Source organism: Phyllobates terribilis, unplaced genomic scaffold, assembly GCF_046119375.1.
Source record: "Phyllobates terribilis strain yellow unplaced genomic scaffold, ASM4611937v1 Scaffold_11__3_contigs__length_659146591, whole genome shotgun sequence".
Taxonomy (NCBI): domain Eukaryota; kingdom Metazoa; phylum Chordata; class Amphibia; order Anura; family Dendrobatidae; genus Phyllobates; species Phyllobates terribilis.
In genome coordinates, this window is record NW_027362771.1 from 503,498,215 (window position 1) to 503,518,198 (window position 19,984).

General features: G+C 41.4%; 1 protein-coding gene across 7 annotated transcripts in view; it reads left to right on the forward strand.

The window, feature by feature from the left end:
* The window catches only part of TET3 (tet methylcytosine dioxygenase 3), an 89,966-nt gene that overhangs the window by 19,349 nt on the left and 50,633 nt on the right, over window positions 1-19,984 (forward strand). The window contains exon 1 of one of the 7 annotated variants that reach the window (XM_073653573.1): window positions 14,845-15,504. The exons of the other annotated variants lie outside the window; for them this stretch is intronic. The gene's annotated coding sequence lies outside the window, so the exon portion shown is untranslated. Of the gene's footprint in view, window positions 1-14,844; window positions 15,505-19,984 lie in introns of those variants that run through there. 7 annotated transcript variants of the gene reach the window in all.

Genomic DNA, 19,984 nt, shown 5'->3' on the forward strand with positions numbered 1-19,984 from the left:
CCGGTATTTGATACTGGGTGCAGTAATGGCAGAAACTTGGCACCATATGAATATGCGACAAAGCCAAGACCGTTGACTGGACCGTAAATCTATGCGGGTTGTAACCGCGTATGTCACGTTGACACCGGGGAGTCTGTTTTCGCTTACAGCCGTGAGTAGTTGTGGTTAATATGTAATGTGTGTGTATATGTAGTACAGGAAGAGCAAAGCGTAAAAGAGTCACATCCATGAATCGCCCACCAAGGCAAACCTTCTGTCAGATCGTAGACCGACTTCAGGACTAGCTTGCTTCGTGGCACATATAATTGAATCCTCACTTCTCAGGATTAAACCCTCTGCCTACATGCGTAAGGGGTTAATGCATTCGACAGGTGGCACCAGAAATAGGCAAAATGAGCTTTTGCGCATACCTGTTTGCTGCTTTTCCGTTCCGTACGGAAACCACAGGGCCTCATCTTTCTAGGAAACCTCTCCTCACCGCCCCTCTCCTGGCAGGCTGATCTTTCCTCGTCTCTGGCGGAGTCACAGATCCCCAAGTCACGTGTCTCTTTAGTTTACAAACATTGCATCCCTCACACGTCACATCGGAGGAGAACACGCAGTTCCCGCTTGCACACATTTACTGGAGGAACAAAACTACGACCGCCTGCAGAATGAGCTCCACCGCTTACGAAAAGATAATAGACGAGGAAAAGTTCTGTGCTGCGTCGTAGACGGCGTGATGCAACGTACCGGTGTAATCAATAGTAATCTCCGCAGATCAGGGGAGCGATACGCCAACATTTGGGCTCCTATCTGGTCTTCATGCTGTACAGGATGGAAATGATACTTGTAATACAATTTCTTGTGTTGCTCTACTAAAACTTCGCCTTGGTCTCATTTATATGCGTGCACTTGACTTTAACCTTTTAAGGTCAGAAATTGCCTGACGGGGCAAGTACCAATTTTCTCTAAGTGACAAATCGAATAAATCGAATGCATCATTGTTTCATTAGCATATCGTGTAGTCTCTACCATACAGGAAAATTGTAGACCAATCTTGCATTGCTTTTCCTTTATTACTCAATCCAATTTTTATAAATGGAATATTGGGAACCAGTGTCTAACTGGGTTCCTTGGGCCCACCGTCTCACCATACAGAACATGTGCACACCCCTGACAAATTTACCAATAAAGCCGATTTAGATGTTTGTGAATCGTCTCACAAAGAATTGTCTCTATTGGCAACTGGCTCTAATTTCTGCTCCAACTGGGGTTGTCTCCTGATTTTGTTGGATTATTGTACTTGGTCTCAATGTCTGCCTAGCCTATCCACTTCCTCCATTAGTAAGGTGCAGCAGTTGTTGTGTCTCTAGGGCTGGGAAAACAGAGATACTGTCTCGCTGATGATGACTGTCTATAGCAAAGGCGAGTCTGAACAGCACCAAGGTGTCTACACCTTCATGCAGATGCCTAATGGCAAATAATGAGCCATTTGACCCCACCTCTGAGCTGCAAGAATACACGAGAAAAGTCAGGTAATTGTGCTCCGTCTTCTGCTGCAGAGTATTAATCTGTGAAAGGGACAGTTATAGAATAGCTCACGCCATATTCATACATTTATTGTATTATGACTTTTTAACAAATTTTAGTCCTGAAAGATCTTTTATTTTTCTCCCATTCAATGGTAATGTGTTCTTACCAATTGAATGCAGTTATTTATATGACCTCTTCTCTTCTAAAACTGGATCTCTATCATACTCCAGTATCTTACATTTATTCTTCATATACTCCTCAACATTGAAATTGCAACACCAAGAAGAAAGTCGAGGAATCATGGAAATCTCAGGATGGATAGACCTGTTAATGATATGCAAGTGATGAAAAAATGGTATCACAATTTTCAAATGAATGAGTATAACGTGCAGAAATCCCTGCACTTGCACCTATTGGCTGCTGTCAATAAGGTTAATTAATGGTTGTCTGAGGAATGGTCTGCCACGGTGAATGCACATGGGCATGCAAGTTATCAAAATCCGCTCTTGGCTGCTTCGATTGCAATTGCCAACTAATGATGTCCAAGATGTGCTCAATGGCATACAAGTCTGGAGATGCTGCAGGCCATGGTAACACATTTAGGCCATGCAGGCACATAAGGCCTGGTGTTATAGTGTTGAAATATAGCTGCTGGGACACTTTCATGTTCCCACGTGAATGCCTTTTTATGGTGTTGCACACATGGTCTCTAGACCAATCTATAGCATTATGTCAAAGAAAAAAGCAGGACTCATCACTGAAGAGGATAGACCTCCATTGCCATGTCCCTCTGAACCATAATATTCTTTGTGAGAGGTGGTGAGATCAATGGAACACCTGTAGTTGAACGTCTGTCTCGTGCCTAATGTCATGCAAACGCCTTCTGATGGTTTGTTTAGACACTGACTGACTCCTTTGAAATGGTAAGTGACATCTAATTTCACTTGCAGTACATAATGAATCACTACACGCCATTCTTCAAATCTGAGGAGACAACTTGGGCAACGCCATGACGAGGTCTTCATGAGGGAACATCACACCGGTCCTACTCCTCAAATTATCGTGTGGGGTGACATAATACTGTATATGGTACTTGGTGTACCTAGCAGCAGAGACTAGAGGAGCCTAACAGCTCGGTGTTACTTTGATTATCTTGTGGAACTGGTATTACAGTTATTTCTCCAAACTTCCCCAGGTGACATTTTTCAACACAACACGAGGCCACGTGTTTGTGCTACTGTGAGCAGTCTGCATGGCCTAAATGTTGTTCTACCATGGATTGCAGTGTCTCCAGACTTGACTTCCATTGAACATATCTGGGACGTCATTAATTGGAAATTACAAAGGGACCTACAAGCAGCCCATCTTTATAATTTGTATCCAAGTGCATTCAGCATAGCAGAATATTCCTTATAAATCCATTAATAACCTAATTGATAGCAGCCAAAGAGGGTAAGTGCGGAAGCTTTTTGCACATGACGTTCATATTCGATGCTGAAATTGAGAGCTTTCGGAAAATTCTGCGGCCAATTTTGAGTGTATATCCTGAAGAAGAGGTAGAATGGGATCTTTTCTCCGTTGTGAACCTTTCCATCTTTCTTCTACTTACAACAATAACTTACGCTAGCCACATACCTTATATCACTGTCAACCGTACTCTAGTTCAGTCAACAGTTGTTCTTCCCTAACTCGCATACACATGCGAGCATGCATGCTTTTGTAATGGGAAGAGTAGAATAAAGGCCCATGTAAACGAATGCTCGTTTGTTGGGTGATTTGGATTGTTCTTTCTGGCATTAATGTAATCATTATCAGCATCACATCGTCCTACATAAACCTGGCTTGTGCTGCCGATTAACTATGATTAACGATCATTCTGTGCACATAGCATTGCCCAGTCTAAAACAAGCGCTTAAATGACTACTGATCGGCTTGTGTATAGCTGATCGTCTGTCGTTTAACGGCTACAGTTGACAGATGTTAAAGATGGGCTACTTCCAGGTGTGTCTTAAGCTATCTTCTCTTGCGAAAAATTGCTTGACCATGTTGAAATCCAACATGTCCTGTTCTAATTTTCTCTGCCATCTGCTGTCCAGAAACATCGGAGTATAACAATATACACTAGGTGGTTTGCCAGTTTTGTTGAAATTGTTGGGTTTGGCTGATATTCATGTAATGTCTACGGCCACGTTTACATTGTTAAGAATTGTTATATATCCAGAATGAGTTTCACTGCTTCAGTAATTAAGACGTTAGGCCTGCTTTATTTGGCCATAATGTGACCGCATGTGATCATCTTCATGTCTACAAGAGATCTTACTGGGTTCTACTTCATGTCTACAAGAGATCTTACTGGGTTCTACGGAAGATGGAGCTCAAGTTGTCTTATATCTCAGTCTGAAGGTTTTCTCATTCACTGTTATGTAGTGATGGTTATCATTTTGGGCAACACCATATCTTAATACCGCAATCTGTCTTCATGCATAATGTGATCATGGATGACTTTCTATTAGCTGCTCTATCCCAGGTCCCAGCTGATTTGCTCAGTCCCCTGCTAGATACAAAACTGCATTTTCTGCACAAGACCATAGCTAAGCCAGCCTCCTACTGTCTGTTTTGGGCATTGATTGATGAGGGCGCTGGCTTAGCTATTGAAACAAGCAGCCAGCCCCCCTTTCCTTTACACACTACTCAGGAAATGCTGTCCTGTGTCATGCACAGAATCGGAAGCATGCGGCTGGGACTTGATAGAAAAGCTAACTTACTATTTTAAAGGTGATTTATGTTGGAGTTTTTTTTTTTGCCTGGAAAACTGTTTAAAATCTCATTCTAGATCAGCTGGCTTTTAAAGAGCAGACACAGCTGAAGAGCAGAGCTCATGCATGCGCTTGCAGCACAGGTAGACCTGCCCAACCGGTCTGTATGAACAGGTGTGGCTCCGGAGGAGGAGAGCAAGTTCATTTAAAGAGACAAAGAATTTATAGGCGGTCACACCTTCAAGTTCAGTATTCTCTAAGGCAAAATAAAACACTGGCAAAGCCATGTCAAGGTAATCCTCTGGCCTGGGTAGTAGAGCGGCCAGGTAGAGTTTTCTGTGCAGGTGAAGGAGTGGCTGCAGGGCAGGAGGCGGACGTATGAATATCGTTACGAGTCCATCACAACAGACGTTGGCTGACCAAACCCTATCTCTAGGAGAGCAAAGGTTGTAGGCTTTGTTTTTCTCTCCTTCTTCCTTGTAGTAGACTGTGGGTTTTATGGTCCGGGGTAGAAAGGTGCATACATGGATTTATGTATTTCTTCATTATTTTGATGTGTTATATGCTAATTTTTTACAGCTAAACCTATCCATAAACGCCGACAATCCGTCTGCTGTATTTATAGAGAGTAAAGCCTTAAATTCCTATTGTTCTCTTGAGATGACCCTTGTTTGCCAACCAGCCATTAAATGAAAACCTAATGCCTAATATTGTGTAGGATCCCATTTCTGACACAAAGATGTTAGAGACAAATCAACACCTTGACTGTCTTGTTCTTTCGGCTACATTCACACGTCTTTGTCATTTTATACATTCCTGAGAAACAGACCATTTTTCTCACGCCATCTGATTTGCATCCGTTTCTTTTTTCCTTATCTGTTTATTTTTTTCCACTGAAGAAGACTGTCTAAGCTTTTTTTTATCCATCAACTCTTAAAGAGTTGGTCCACTGCTATGTATAATGCGCCCATCGATTTTTAAACGTTTTAAATAAGTATTTTTGTACATACATACTGCTGCCAATTGTTCCTGTGAGTGGCGCTATCGCTTCTCGCTCAGTCCCGATCACGTGACCTCGGCTGCAGCCACCTTTGACATCCGCTGATGTCTCGTCCACTTCCGGACTCCCTTGCATCACCCAGGTGTGACCCAGTTGCACGCACCCCCTGATTGACTGGGCTGTGGGCCGCGTTTCATCACTTCACAGCCAGCACGCTCTTTCCCTCTCTCCTCTGCTTTCACTGTCCGCAAGCGCGCGCTGGATACTGGGCTGTGACGTGCGGTGAAACACCGCCCAGTCAACCAGTGGGGTGCGTACGACTGGGTCACGCCTCGGTGATGCAAGGGAGTCCGCAAGTTGACCTGACATGCACCAAGTCTCACAGACCAGGGACACTGGTCTCCATTTTAAAACTGCTGTGAGAAGTCTATGGCTCCGTGTACTGTCCAAAAACAACCAGATGGCACACGTACTTGTCACGTGGCTGCGTGAATGCATTCTTAAAGAAGCACTTCTCCTCCCATCAAAGTTTTTATCCTCTTGATATATTTCAATCATCATATTATATAGCACTCTGTAATTACAATTGCTCATTTTTCCTTTCTACCCAGCTAACTCTTCTCTCTTCCATTAGGTCTATGACCTCACGTGATTAAATACTGATCAGCTGAATCCTTCTAAGGTCTATGTAGCAACAGGAGGTCAATTTTTTCTGCACAAGTCATGAGTTACTGCAAAAGTCTATGGCAGGGGGGAGGAGGAAGCAGCTGGGTCAGGAATTGTAGAGAGGGGAGTGATAAATGCAGGGACAAGAGACTTCGTGTTGCTACATAGAGCAGAGAAAAGAGAAGAATTAGCTGGGTAGAAAGGCAAAATGAGAAATTGTAAGTACACATAGCTATATAATATGATGACTGCAATATATTAAGAGGATAAAAACTTTGATGAAATTGCTTCTTTAAACCATTTCCTTTGGGAATACAGTTTCACTGAAGGGTTGTACTTGGTCTGTACAATGTTTAGATAGGTTGTTTGTATCAAATAAATGCGAGAACTCCAGGTCTCCCAGCAGAACATTGCCCAGAGCATCACACTGCTTCTGCCGGCTTGTCTTCCTATCGTGTAGGTTGGTGCCTTCTCTTCCCCAGGTAAGTGGCGCACACTTACATAGCTGTCCACATGTTATAAAGGAAATCCTCATCCATCAGATCAGGCGACTTTCTTTCATTACTCCTTGGTCTAGTTTTGATGCTGACTTGTGCATTGTAGTCGCTTTGGCAGGGGTCGGCATGGGCGCAGGAACGAGTTTGGGGCAGTTTGTGATACAAAAACTTATCTCTGAGATCAAGATCTGTTTTCAGCAGGTTGTAAACAGGGCAAATGACCAGATGTCCCTGACGGCGGCAATCCCTGGACGAACATGTATGTGTGTGTTACTTACTGCAGAGAAGTGATGTATTTTACATTCTTAGATGGTCAAAAACATTGAAGAAATCAGTGATCACTTCTCTGCAGTAAGTAACCCCCCTTTTTTATGAGTTTTCCCACCTTTTTAAACATATGTTTTATACAGCTTTTTACGAAGCTATAGTAAATAAAATTATTTTATCATAAACTGTACGGTATGCGTTTTTTTTTTTTTTTTTTCGTTTGCTTGTAAGAAATTTTGAAAGGTCTTAAAAAAGCAGGTCCCTATTTTGCTAGTTGCCTAGGACCCCATTTTTTGGGGGGGGAAACTTGTCCTTGTGTGAGATTGGACTAGATGAGCTAATCTTTTTATCCATGAACTTTGCAAACCTGTCACCAGTTGTTCCTTCCATGGATGGATATCTTTTGGTAGGTATGAATTATTTCATACCGGTAACAAACCTCAGCTCCACTTCGGAGATGCTTTTGACCCAGTTTGGCCATCGCAGTTTGGACCTTGTCAAGGAGCCTTAGATCCTTACTCTTGGCCATGTTTTCCAACACCTGTCATTAGATTAAATATATGGCTGATCGGTATACATCTACATAAAGAAATTTCAACTTGCCTTGGTCTCAGAAGCTTTGCCTCAACATTTAGCATTTCTCAAGTCCTGTCACTGTGTAACCAGTTTCTGCACCAGCGAGCCTGTCTTGACAACTATTATGTTCCAAATAATTGGGGTAACGGCTGCTAAGACAGCAGCTAGCCTGATAGACATGTACTGTTCACATGCTCATCTGGACAATTATTTAACTTTTAGTCCTTCCCATTGTGAATGGTAGAAGAAATATTCATAAAATACAGAGCAACTACCAATCCATAGTAACAGGCAAGGATAGGCACCAGGAATTCAACGAACAATCTACACAAAGTTGACCATGGATACAGTTGACAAGCATGTTATCAAACGCATTCCTAAAATCCAATCTCCCATGATTCAGTGGGCAGTTAGTTTTCCTCTATGATTTTACTATTCAATGCCTGCAGATTGCATATCGCCACAGCAAGCCCTTCAGACATTGAGCCAGCAAGACATGCCTCAATACTTGAGCTCTGAGGCCAGAAGAATTGAATGTGCAGTTTTGAACTTTGTAGTACAGTCCAATACTTAGTATTACAATTTATTTACCAATTTACTTAGAGGGGTTCTCGAGGACTATTTTAAATTTTTGTTACTATGAGCCTAAAAACTAATAGGCAGGTCACCTTCCGGTTCTGCCGGCGATTCTGCTGCTCCTCGACAACAGAGCAGCTCTTCTTATCCCAGGCTTTTCGGTCGATGGAGCTTGACTGCAGCCATCAAGCTGATTGACTGCTGGCACTCAATCCACATGATGTCTGCCATCACACCCTGTCAACGGAGTGGATGAGAAGCCACCGCTCTGTCAACATGATGTCACTGGAAGCTGCTGAAACGCGAGTTGGCACTAGTCATCACAGGCTGGTTGGAAATAACTTCCCAATTGCTAGGGGCGTCTGACCACTGGAACACCCACTAATAACGAGCTTGGGGCTCTGAAGAGCCCAGCCTGTTTGGAGCAGAGGTTGAGCAAGCGAATCACCATTCCATTCATTCTTGTAGGACTGCTGAGGGTAGTTGACAGCCGTGATAAGTGACTTGAGCTGCATTTTCCATTTGTTTAGCACTCATGTTAAACACACACATGGGACTGGTCACCAGTGGAGTTTGTACTAAGCCCTGAGATCTCATGCACATGGCTAAGATGTGTGTATATGTACCTGTACAGTCTATGTAGCTCTGTACCTGAGGAATTGTTTTCCCCCATTGTATCCAGCGTAAAGTAAGCACTATGGTATGGGTGTGTGGCAGTCTACTAGCGCTGTATTCTATTCATTACAGTCAAAATATGTACTTTTTTTTTTCTCCACCAATGTCACCAGATGTACTGCAGTGGATCTGTTCAACCAGAAATATAGACTTCTCAAACTTGTACCAGCTAGTGGAAGCCATATCGCAGTGCTCCAGTAGTTGACCTCATTGTTTCCATTCATTTTGTATCGCCTTTGAATTTGAGAAGTTCAGATGTACAACGTGATCTAATGGTTACCACACATGACATCCTGCAAGAAAATGAATTTCTTCAATTCTAAGCAACTTTCTACTTTCAGTCTGACACGAAGCGAGAAGATACTTTTTATTTTAGGCTCTGGTCTATCTATATGCCAGTTAGACATTTTCCGATCATCACTACCTTGTTAATCACTACCTTGTTAGTTCGCTTTAAACTTGCAGATAATTAAAGGGTGCAAGTCCTATAGAAGAAGGGTTAATCATTGACGAGGCTTGTATTACCCTCTAAGGTTCCTGTAGGGAAGTTGCGACTAAATAAACTTTGGAAGTTACTCTTTTACTTTTGGAATGCTGAGGCTGTTAAAATGTAACCCATAAAATCACAATCCTGGCTATAAAGGATGATTGAAATTAGAACTGAATTTTTTATGTTTTTCGAAATCTTGGCTTTTTTGTGACCAGCAAATAAGTCTGTAACTGAAGCTATTACAAGGATGACTATCATCCCAAACACTTGCTTGTGGCTAGTGGTATCTTAATTATCTGCTGGAGCTCCAGGACTAAATCTACAGCACCCTTCCGTTTTGTTTTCGATCTTTATTTTTTTTTCTTCCTCCATTTCCATGCTCAAGTGTCGGATCTATGTGCTATAGATGAATCTGGTACTCGTCCTTTCTTCTGGGTTGATGAATTCTGGCCATGTGTGATGCAGGAGCACGTGTAGCTGTATGACAACACTTTGGTCCCCGCCCTCATCGGAGCTTCTCGTGGATCCGAAGTGCGTAAGCCTAATAGTGCAACTGGCAGCGGATAGATGATTTCCAGCATGTGCGCTGTGAGTCCTCTGATCTAGAAGCAGAACGAAATCTACACCTAATATCCTCTTGCGGACTGTTTTAGTCCTCTTAGACTTGACCTTACATATTTTTTTTTCCCAGTCATGTGGGCCATGCGTGATTTATGTTAATCATGTTGATCAGAAATGGAAGAAGATCGTATTTTACTGTTTGGAATAGGACAATATTTTGACCAATTTAATAGATTACATACTGGTGTCATCACTCAAGGGTTCGATTTCTCTTTTTTTCCAGTGGGACACAACAAATCCCCGCCGACACGATACTGCTGTAGAAGTAACATTGCTGTTTGCATGAAATATAAATTGTGTTCATAACGTGGATCTAAAATCGGAGAAATGTACAAGTTAGTGTGATGGGAGGGCGTAAAGGCTCTGGGGTTTTTCTGTTTGATGCCATGGAGAACAGGAATGTCACATTTCAAGAACATGTTGACATTCTACAGAACTGTCCTGCTAAATACAGGAAAGACTCGTCTACTCAGTCTTCCATTTAACGATACAGTGATATACGAGAATAATTTGAATAGTGAAGTCATTTCTTTTTTTCTTTTTTTTTGATTCTTATTTAGTGAGCTTTTTGTATATTTCTTTAAGCAGATTTTGGAGTTCAGAGGTTGAAAAGATCATCAGTTATCAGGTCAACAGTGACCTTATTGTGTTCCTACTGCTCCCCTGCATATTCAGTTTTGTTTTTTTTCAAATCTGCCATATTGTTCCAGAGATATGGGCCTTCTTATTTAGTGCTAATGTTTATGGTCTTTACCAAGGGGGAGTTGCTCACAAACATCTGAGGGCTTTTCTTTATTCTTATTTGCATTATTACCTTGTATGCTGTGCCCCCAACCCACCTTCTTGATAAAGACCACCCTTCATCTCCTCACTCATTTGTCTATTACCCTACCCGTGCCCTCCATTCTGCTAATGACCTACAATGGGTACGGAAAGTATTCGGACACCTTTTAAATTTTTCACTTTGTTTCATTGCAGCCATTTGGTAAATTCTAAAAAGTTCATTTTTTTCTCATTAAGTACACTCTGCACCCCATCTTGACTGAAAAAAAACAAATGTAGACATTTTTGCAAATTTATTAAAAAAGAAAAACTGAAATATCACATGGTCATAAGTATTCAGACCCTTTGCTCCGTATTGAGTAGAAGCACCCTTTTGAGCTAGTACAGCCATGAGTCTTCTTGGGAATGATGCAACAAGTTTTTCACACCTGGATTTGGGGATCCTCTGCCATTCTTCCTTGCAGATCCTCTTCAGTTCCGTCAGGTTGGATGGTGAACGTTGGTGGACAGCCATTTTCAGGTCTCTCCAGAGATGCTCAATTGGGTTTAGGTCAGGGCTCTGGCTGGGCCAGTCAAGAATGGTCACAGAGTTGTTCTGAAGCCACTCCTTTGTTATTTTAGCTGTGTGCTTAGGGTCATTGTCTTGTTGGAAGGTGAACCTTTGGCCAAGTCTGAGGTCCAGAGCACTCTGGAAGAGGTTTTCATCCAGGATATCTCTGTACTTGGCCGCATTCATGTTTCCTTCAATGGCAACCAGTCGTCCTGTCCCTGCAGCTGGAAAACACCACCATAGCATAATGCTGCCACCACCATCTTTCACTGTTGGGATTGTATTGGGCAGGTGATGAGCAGTGCCTGGTTTTCTCTACACATACCACTTAGAACGTTTTGGTGATAATTGTATCTTCTTCTCATCAGACCATTATCTTATTTCTCATAGTCTGGGAGTCCTTCATGTGTTTTTCAGCAAACTCTATGCGGGCTTTCATATGTCTTGCACTGAGGAGAGGCTTCTGTGGGGCCACTCTGCCATAAAGGCCTGACTGGTGGAGGGCTGTAGTGATAGTTGACTTTGTGGAACTTTCTCCCATCTCCATACTGCATCTCTAGAGCTCAGCCACAGTGATCTTGGGGTTCTTCTTTACCTCTCTCACCAAGGCTCTTCTCCCACTATTGCTCAGTTTGGCTGGACGGCCAGGTCTAGGAAGACTTCTGGTGGTCCCAAACTTCTTCCATTTAAGGATTATGGAGGCCACTGTGCTCTTAGGAACCTTGAGTAATGCAGAAATTCTTTTATAACCTTGGCCAGATCTGTGCCTTGCCACAATTCTGTCTCTGAGCTCCTTGGGCAGTTCCTTTTGAGCTCATGATTCTCATTTGGTCTGACATGCACTGTGAGCTGTGAGGTCTTTTATATAGACAGGACTTGATTTGGAAAGGCACACATCTATCAGTTTAATTAAACACAGCTGGACTCCAATGAAGGAGTAGAACCATCTCAAGGAGGATCACAAGGAAATGGACAGCATGTGACTTAAATATGAGTGTCTGAGCAAAGGATCTGAATACTTATGATCATGTGATATCAGTTTTTCTTTTTTAATAAATTTACAAAAATTTCTAAATTTGTTATTTTTTTTTTCAGTCAAGATGGGGTGCTGAGTGTACTTCAATGAGAAAAAATAATGAACTTTTTAGAATTTACCAAATGGCTGCAAACAAAGAGTGAAAAATTTAAAGGGGTCTGAATACTTTCCGTACCCACTGTAAGACAAAAATCCTCAATAATCTGGACTTCCCACTCCCGTCTCAAAAACTTCTTGCGAGCTGTGCCAATTCTCTGGAATGCATTACCCAGGACAAGTTGGTTAATTCCCCGAACCCACAGTTTTAAGCATGCCCTAAAAACACATTTCTTTAGACTGGCCTTTTGCCTCGCCTCACTTCTGTAACGATTTCCGTTTTGCCCTTCCAAATCAGGACCCTCGTAGCGTCTGTTTACACATCCTCCATGCACTTAATAGCCCTCTGTGCTGGTCATCCGTTCATGCAGCATTATGTGCACACCCTATTATATTGGTGGCTGGACCTTACAATACAAGCACTATTTACCTTTTGGGTCTCCTCTCATAGATTGTAGCTTGTGAGCAGGGACCTCACTTCTCTTGGTATCTGTTGAATCGCGTTTACTCTGTTATGTCTTGTCTGTACAAGAGTTCTCTTAAATGTAAAGTGCTGCGAAATATGTTGATGTGAGACCAATTATTTTTTTAAAAATTTTATTAAAATTTGTACCAAATAAAAAAGCCTGTATCTCTGAAACTGTAGAGAAGCAGCAGGAATAAAATAAGAGCAAAAACTGGACACTGTTGACAGGTCCTATAACCTTCAAATTTAGTGATGTATCTACAAGATTAAACCTTTTATAATACACCCCTTGTTTTGATAGTTATCCCATCCTTTTCTTCATATAGGAAAAATTATCATTACGTGGTGCCCATAAAATGAATGCCCATCCATGTAAGTACAGGTAGGCTAGGTCTGCCAGAGTGGGGTCTGGGTTCTGGCTCTTACAGTGAGGTACCCTATTTGGGACACAGACTTCTATGTCTTCCAGTCCATAGGCTTCATTATACTTGGTATCTATCATTGTTATTCCTCTTCTGAGTGTTTCCTCGGTACGGCGTTTCTAATTTCTGGGTCTTCAGGTTTTTAAATGTCAAATCCTTGATTTTTATGTTGGTTAGGTCAAAGCCTTCCTCCAAAGATCTTCTGAGCATAATCTTCATATCCAGTCAACATTACCATGGTCATTTGGAATTTGCTGAGATGACGACCAAGGTCATCACCAAACAACATCGGTGTCTGTGTGTAACAGAATAGAGTGCAATTTTATGGCTGAATCTGCTAATTTCAGGTGATTTTGACCATTGGTGTTGCATATTATGCAAGATAAGGTTTTGTTTAGCACTTTCCTGTACGTTTCTTGCATTTGTTGGATAGGGCATATACTACCCTCTGTACACGTAAACCATTTCTGCACCAGAAACTGAACTTCATGAGGTTTGGATAAGGTTTCATTGCTTCCTAACCATTGCCAACAATAATGGGCACCATAGTTTGGTCGGGATTGTGTTTCCTTTTAGTGGATAAAGAATTCTCACTAAAAGGCAACCTGTCATTTAGAAAATGGTATTTGATCTGCAGGCAGAATGTTATAGGAGCTGGTCAGATTGATAAACATTTTTGTGGGCCAAATTTTAGTATTAGTTGTATTCTATTCAAGGCAATAATTGTTTGACAGTCTTCCTTGTATGATTGTGCATGCAGAGAGAGCTGTCAATCACTAGTAGGCCCGCCTGCTGGACTTCTACATACAAACACCACGGATTTCATTGAATAAATACCAGTTCTACTGAATATTTTCCAACAAACCTATATATCATTCTGCTCAGCTTCTCCTTCTCTATACCATGTTGTTCACGGATCAGGCTAGATATACATAATGACAAGTTCCCTTTAATGAAAACAAAAGCGGGCCGGCACACCTTTTTAGTATTATGAATATGTAGGTGCACAAATACTCTGTGACCAATATACAGAAATATATACATACACTGTGCAATGAATAAATATATGAACTCCACTATTGTTCTACACATAAAAATTGGGCAGCACGGTGGCTCAGTGGGTAGCACTGTAGCCTTGCAGCGCTGGGGTCCTGGATTCAAATCCCACCAAGGACAACATGTGCAGTGAGCTTGTATGTTCCCCCCTGTGTTTGCGTGGGTTTCCTCCGGGTTCTCCGTTTTCCTTCCACACTCCAAAGACATACTGATAGGGAATATAGATTGTGAGCCCCAATGGGGACATTGATGGTAATATCTGTAAAGCGCTGTGGAATTAATGGCGCTATAGAAGTGAGTAAAGTAAATTAAAAACGTGAGGTACTCGATCAAATGTTTTAATCACAAAGCGTAAAAGCCATCCAAAGGTTCCCATTCAGGTGCTTAGTACATTCTGCTAGTAAATTTGTGTTATCGATTGGTTAAAGGTTGGAGATACCTCTACATGATTGATCGATGGATGAAGAATGGTGTGTAGAAGGTATGCCGCAGATTTAACACATTAGTGCCCGTTTAAACTAGTTTACGTTCATCTCTGTAGATATTATTTTTTTCTACCTGTCATAGAGTGATGAGCTCTCCATTTTGTAGGCTGGGCGTACTTACCTCTTAGTATTTTAGTGTTTTTGAAGTAAGCTAGCCTTTTGAGAAGAGCGTGGCATAAGAATCCGCGATTCCACCGCTGTACAGAAGCCGTCTACTTGTGGCAGCATCATAGTAGAAAGTATGGCTCTTTGCGCTACGTAAGCGATGCCCAGCCTCTGATTGGCAGACAGTCTTACGCAGCCGTGGAAGGGTGGACTCCGCTTTATCTGTCGCTGCTCTCCAGATTACATCATACGGGGAGATTGGGACTAAGAGCAGGAAAAGAATGGGAGCTCTCACTGCCTTTCCGCGTGCCCTATGCCAGGAAGAAGTGAAACTAAATACTAAAAGCCAACAGTTTCGGAAGATCGGAGAAAAACTGCTTTTCGTTTCCCGCTAGCAAGCGTAATCTTAAAGCGAAGAAAAAAAGCTAGAGAGAGAAAATAATTGCGGCCTTACTCTGTTTCTATAAATGAGCGGAGTCAACCGACAAGGCCACCGGGGCGACACAGAATGCTGCAGTTGATTCTGTTGGCATATAGCTGTTGTCCATGGAGAGAAGAACCGCCTGTGTGTTTTTTAGCGACCATTCTTTCGGTAGTTTGCAGCAGAGCGAGTCTCCGTGCTGTATGCAGAATGTACGTGTGCTGTTTGACAGGGCTAATGGCCCCTACAGCTGTTAGGAGGGGGGAGGGTGAGGTGTGTGTAGGCTGAATCGCTAAGCCGCTTCCTGCTCACCACTTCTACTCTCACGTCCTTTAAAGCCCCAGGACTTCTCTTCCTTCTTGTGCTTCCTCATTTTTACGGTTTCAGTTTTCTCTTTTTTTCGTTCTTTTTTTTTTTTTTCTCCCCCCTACCGGATCCTTCCAATGTAAGTGTCTACCATTATTTCTCTTACTCGATTTCTAGGAACTGGGCTTGATCGATGTGGCTACATATTCTATTCTCAAGTTTCGCAAATTATGGCTATTCGATGAAAGGGTTAAAGTAGAGGGTTGATGACGCCAGTGATCATGCGCTTTTAATATGATATTGATACGTTTTAATTGCAAATGGATCCTTAGGGTTTCACTGGCTCTTTGTTCATTAAGGTTTTAATTGGCATGAGCTTCTGCTGTAGATATTGTGTTGTAAATCGGGTGTCCAAATCTCAAATGTGATGGAAAATGTCATCTGCATGTTCCCAGGGGTTACAGCTCGGTGCTCATGGTGTTACAATGAGATTGCATTTGATTTTCGCTATTATTCCCCTCCACCTCCCCTTCTCTTTTCCCTCCCTTTGCATTGGAGGGTTTTAGCAAGTCTGTATTTATTTCCTAGAATTTTTTACCTAAATTTTTCATTTGCGTATTTCCATGCAATTCTCACTGGTGGACTATATTGATGTATAGGATATTTAAAAAAAAAAAAAAAAAAAAGGATATATTGTTTGCAAGCCCCATTATGATGAGCAGAATTTGTACAGTGAATATTCTCCTTCCAGGGGACTTAATTCCTGGGACACAATGCGAGACTGTTTTGTGTGCGCGCTGCTAAAGGAGAAGGTGGCTTAGAGGAGGTTTGGGGAGAATCGCGGTGTTGGTACAAGCCTGGATTTCATTGTGTTCCTCTGCAGCAGACAAAGAGGCAGCAAATGATGGAGTGTGATGGCTGGTGTGGGATTTTATTGGCTCACAAAGCCGGGCTGTGTAGCGGAAAAAAAAGACGTCCTACTTAACCCTATGCAGTTTCAGAAATGGGCAACCCATTATTTCTGCAGCCATATGTAATAAGATCCCAGTAATCTTTTTAAATGTTTTTTTTTTTTTTTTTGTATTCTTCAGTATTCCTTCATAGGGAAGGTCATGTAGTAGAATATTAATATGATGAAAATTATCTAATATCAAAATGAATTGTCAAAAATTATTTTTACTAATTTTTAATTCTTGCCGTTGGCTCAGTTTTAGTTCGATCCTTTCCATAATTGGTTAATGGAGAATATGTTGTACACCGTCAATAGAAACTGCTTCTGATGGGCATGTTTCATGTGACCATCTACAAGGTCACTACATCTGTTTGTCACCTTATACCAGGGATGTCAAACATGCATAGAAGGCCAAAATTAAAAACTTAGACAAAGTCGCGGGCCAACCTTGCTATAAAAAAAAATAATTCTACAATTGAGGAAATTTTCCTTGCAGATTAATGGCCCCACATAGTCCTCCATACAGTATAATGGGCCCCACATAGTCCTCATACAGTATAATGTGCCCCCGCATAGTCCTCCATACAGTATAATGGGCCCCGCATAGTCCTCCACCCAGTATAATGGGCCCCGCATAGTCCTCCATACAGAATACAGTGGCAGTGTTGCGGGTCAAATATGATCACCTTGCGGGCCAGAGTTTGACATGTGTGCTGTATACTAATGTTAAGTACTTGACCCTGATTTCGGCCCAACAGATAATGCATATGTTATATCCACCGTATGGACATACCTTTACCACCTTGGCTTGGTGAACCATGTGTGGAGGTGTTTGGTACAATTTTGGATTGTAAAATGTTATGTAAAAGCATAATATATGAATATATCAGAGATAAAATATTTCTTCAGAAATGAGCTTGGGTTCACACCATGTTTAGGCTCTACGTTTTGTGTACATTCTGCCTACATATATGTTTAAGGTGTCCATAGGTGATGATTGGCAAGAGTGTCCTTTTGGCAAACAGTAGCTAGTCATCAGTATACAGTACCTTTGCCCTAACTGTAATCCCCTTGCAACTGTATAAAACAAAAATGAAGTGTACTATAAAAAAAATTAAAGGCTTTGTCTAGCTATAGAAAGTTTTTGTAATGTGTCTAAAGTGAAAATCGACAATTATCCAATACACTAAATGTAAATACCACCGGACCCTTCTCCAAGATATGTTGCTTCTGACTTTGTTTCAAAACTAGCGAGAATTTCCACCAACATAGGTGTCGGTGATGTGCTTGAAGGAGGCTGGCTGACTTGTTCATTTCAATTTGCTAGGCCAGCACTCCCCTGGTTCTGCAAAAGAAGGAAAGAAGGGCGATGGTTTAGCTGTTGAGATGAGCACTTATGGTAGGGTAAAGGCTCATGGCAGCCCACCAGCCAGTTTGGAGCTGCACAACCTCCATATGCTGCCGTACAGGCTACACTGTACGCTGAAGTTATGCATTCAGGGATATTGTCCCCTAAAAGTAATGAGCCGGAGATGAAATAGTGGCCTCATGCACTATACTGGGAGCTCTTTTATGGCCCAAATAAAGCTGAGCATTAATACAGCGGAGTCAGGAACAAATGGACAGTTTACCGGACCATAGGGAATGATGAGGTTGTCTGAAAAGCAATGCATTTATTAAAGGGACTCTGTCAATAATTAACCCTCCTGAGCTGTCTATATAGGCATATTGGTCATATGAAGCTAAATAAAATGAGTGTTACCAGTGTGAGACATGTGATAACTGACAGTCTGCTCTTCTGATCTACATGTCTCACACTGGTAACTCTGAAGGCAGATTGTCAGGGAGATCTATGTCCGGCCCATAGCTCTTACCAGCTCATTTACATATAGAGAAAAACGTGGAGTAAGACATCAGATCGCAGAGATCAAGGTATAATTTTATTCAACTTTCTATGACGTTATCTAGCTAGGCATTCACATAGAAATCTAGTATACTACACCAAAGGCAAGGGAGTGAATAACCACAAAAGGAAAATAAGTGTATCATAAAAATATAATTTTATTAGTGTGTAAATATATATATATATAAAAAAAATATTAAAATTGTGGGGAGTAATACATAAGAATTGGGACGTTCACAACAAACGTATCTAAATGTGTGTGTGGAGGAGGCTTATCAAATAATAACGTCTTCTCAATAGAATTTTTGTGTGCAAAAAAGATATAGCAGACAAATCAAATCCGTGAATAAGTTCGTAGAGGCAGGTAGTATAATTATAAACAGATTAACTGCACATAGCAATTAAAAAACTTACCATAAAGAGAGAACCACGTGTAAACCCAAGACTCCAGGACTCCGACTTGAGTTTTGCCCTTGGCTTTCTCAAGGAGTGAATGGGGTAGTGATTAGCCCACATTATGTAATGTCATGATCAGGGTATTGAACTCACCATCAGAGTTGGACATGGCAAGAAATTGTTTTATGGCCTCCAGGCCGCCCCTGTGTAGTGTAGATGTATATAAGGACTCGAAGTCGCAGGTTACTAGTACCATATCCTCTTCCAGACGTAGCCCATCAACTTTACATAAGACGTCGTTGGTATCTTTTAAGGTGAGAAGAAAGAGTTTCTACTATGGGACGAAGAATGTGGTCCATTAATTTACAAATTGGGTCACAAATGTTATTACCTGAGACCATCAGATGACCGGGAGGATAGGAGGCATTTTTGTGTATTTTGGGCAGCATATGTAGCCACTGTGGGGTATTTGACGATGATATACTCCCATCTGTTTTTTAGTGATATTTGATTCCTCAGCCTTCTCCAGAAGGGTTCTCAACTGTAGACTCTCTTAATCCACTGTCTTACGATTAAGTTTGCGGTAGAAGTCAGCGTCCCATCGTTGTAAATGTATATTTTCGGTCGGCGGCCATCTTTACTTTCATTTCGGCTTGCGTTCCACGCTGGAACGTATCGCCATCTCTATTGGTTTTTAAGCAACTTCCTGTGGTTTTCCCCTATGAAATGCTTTTCTTTTTGTCACCCATTTGTGTTTCAGCTTGAAACACATTCATTACTTCCTCTATTCAGCCAACCCTCGTTTTTGCACAGAAGCACTTTATTTTCTATTTCTGGCTGAATTTTGATTGGCTGAGATAGTAGTATACATAATGTCTGCTAATCACTACTCCATTCACTCCTTGAGAAAGCCAAGGGCGAAACATACATCGGAGTCCTGGGGTCTTGATTTACACGTTGTCCTTCTCTCTTTATGGTATATTTTTTAATTGATCTGTACAGTTGATCTATTTATAATTATATTACCTGCCTTTACCAATGTATTTACTGAATTGATATATGTCTGCTATATCTGATTTGTACACATTTTCTTTTGGGAATACAATATTATTTGATAAACCCCTCCAACACACTTTTTTGATACGTTTGCCGTGAACTTTTTATTCTTCCACAATTTTAATATATTTTTTTATCTATTTGTACAACTAATTAAAATGATATTTTTAGGATATTTGCCATATAGACAGCTTAATAGAGTTGATTCTACTGACAGATTTTCTTTAACTAGGCTAAATTCAGCTCCTAAACTTAATCGAAATGTCTTCATACATTCTTAGACGTATTCAGCGTGGGTTTAACTAATGATGC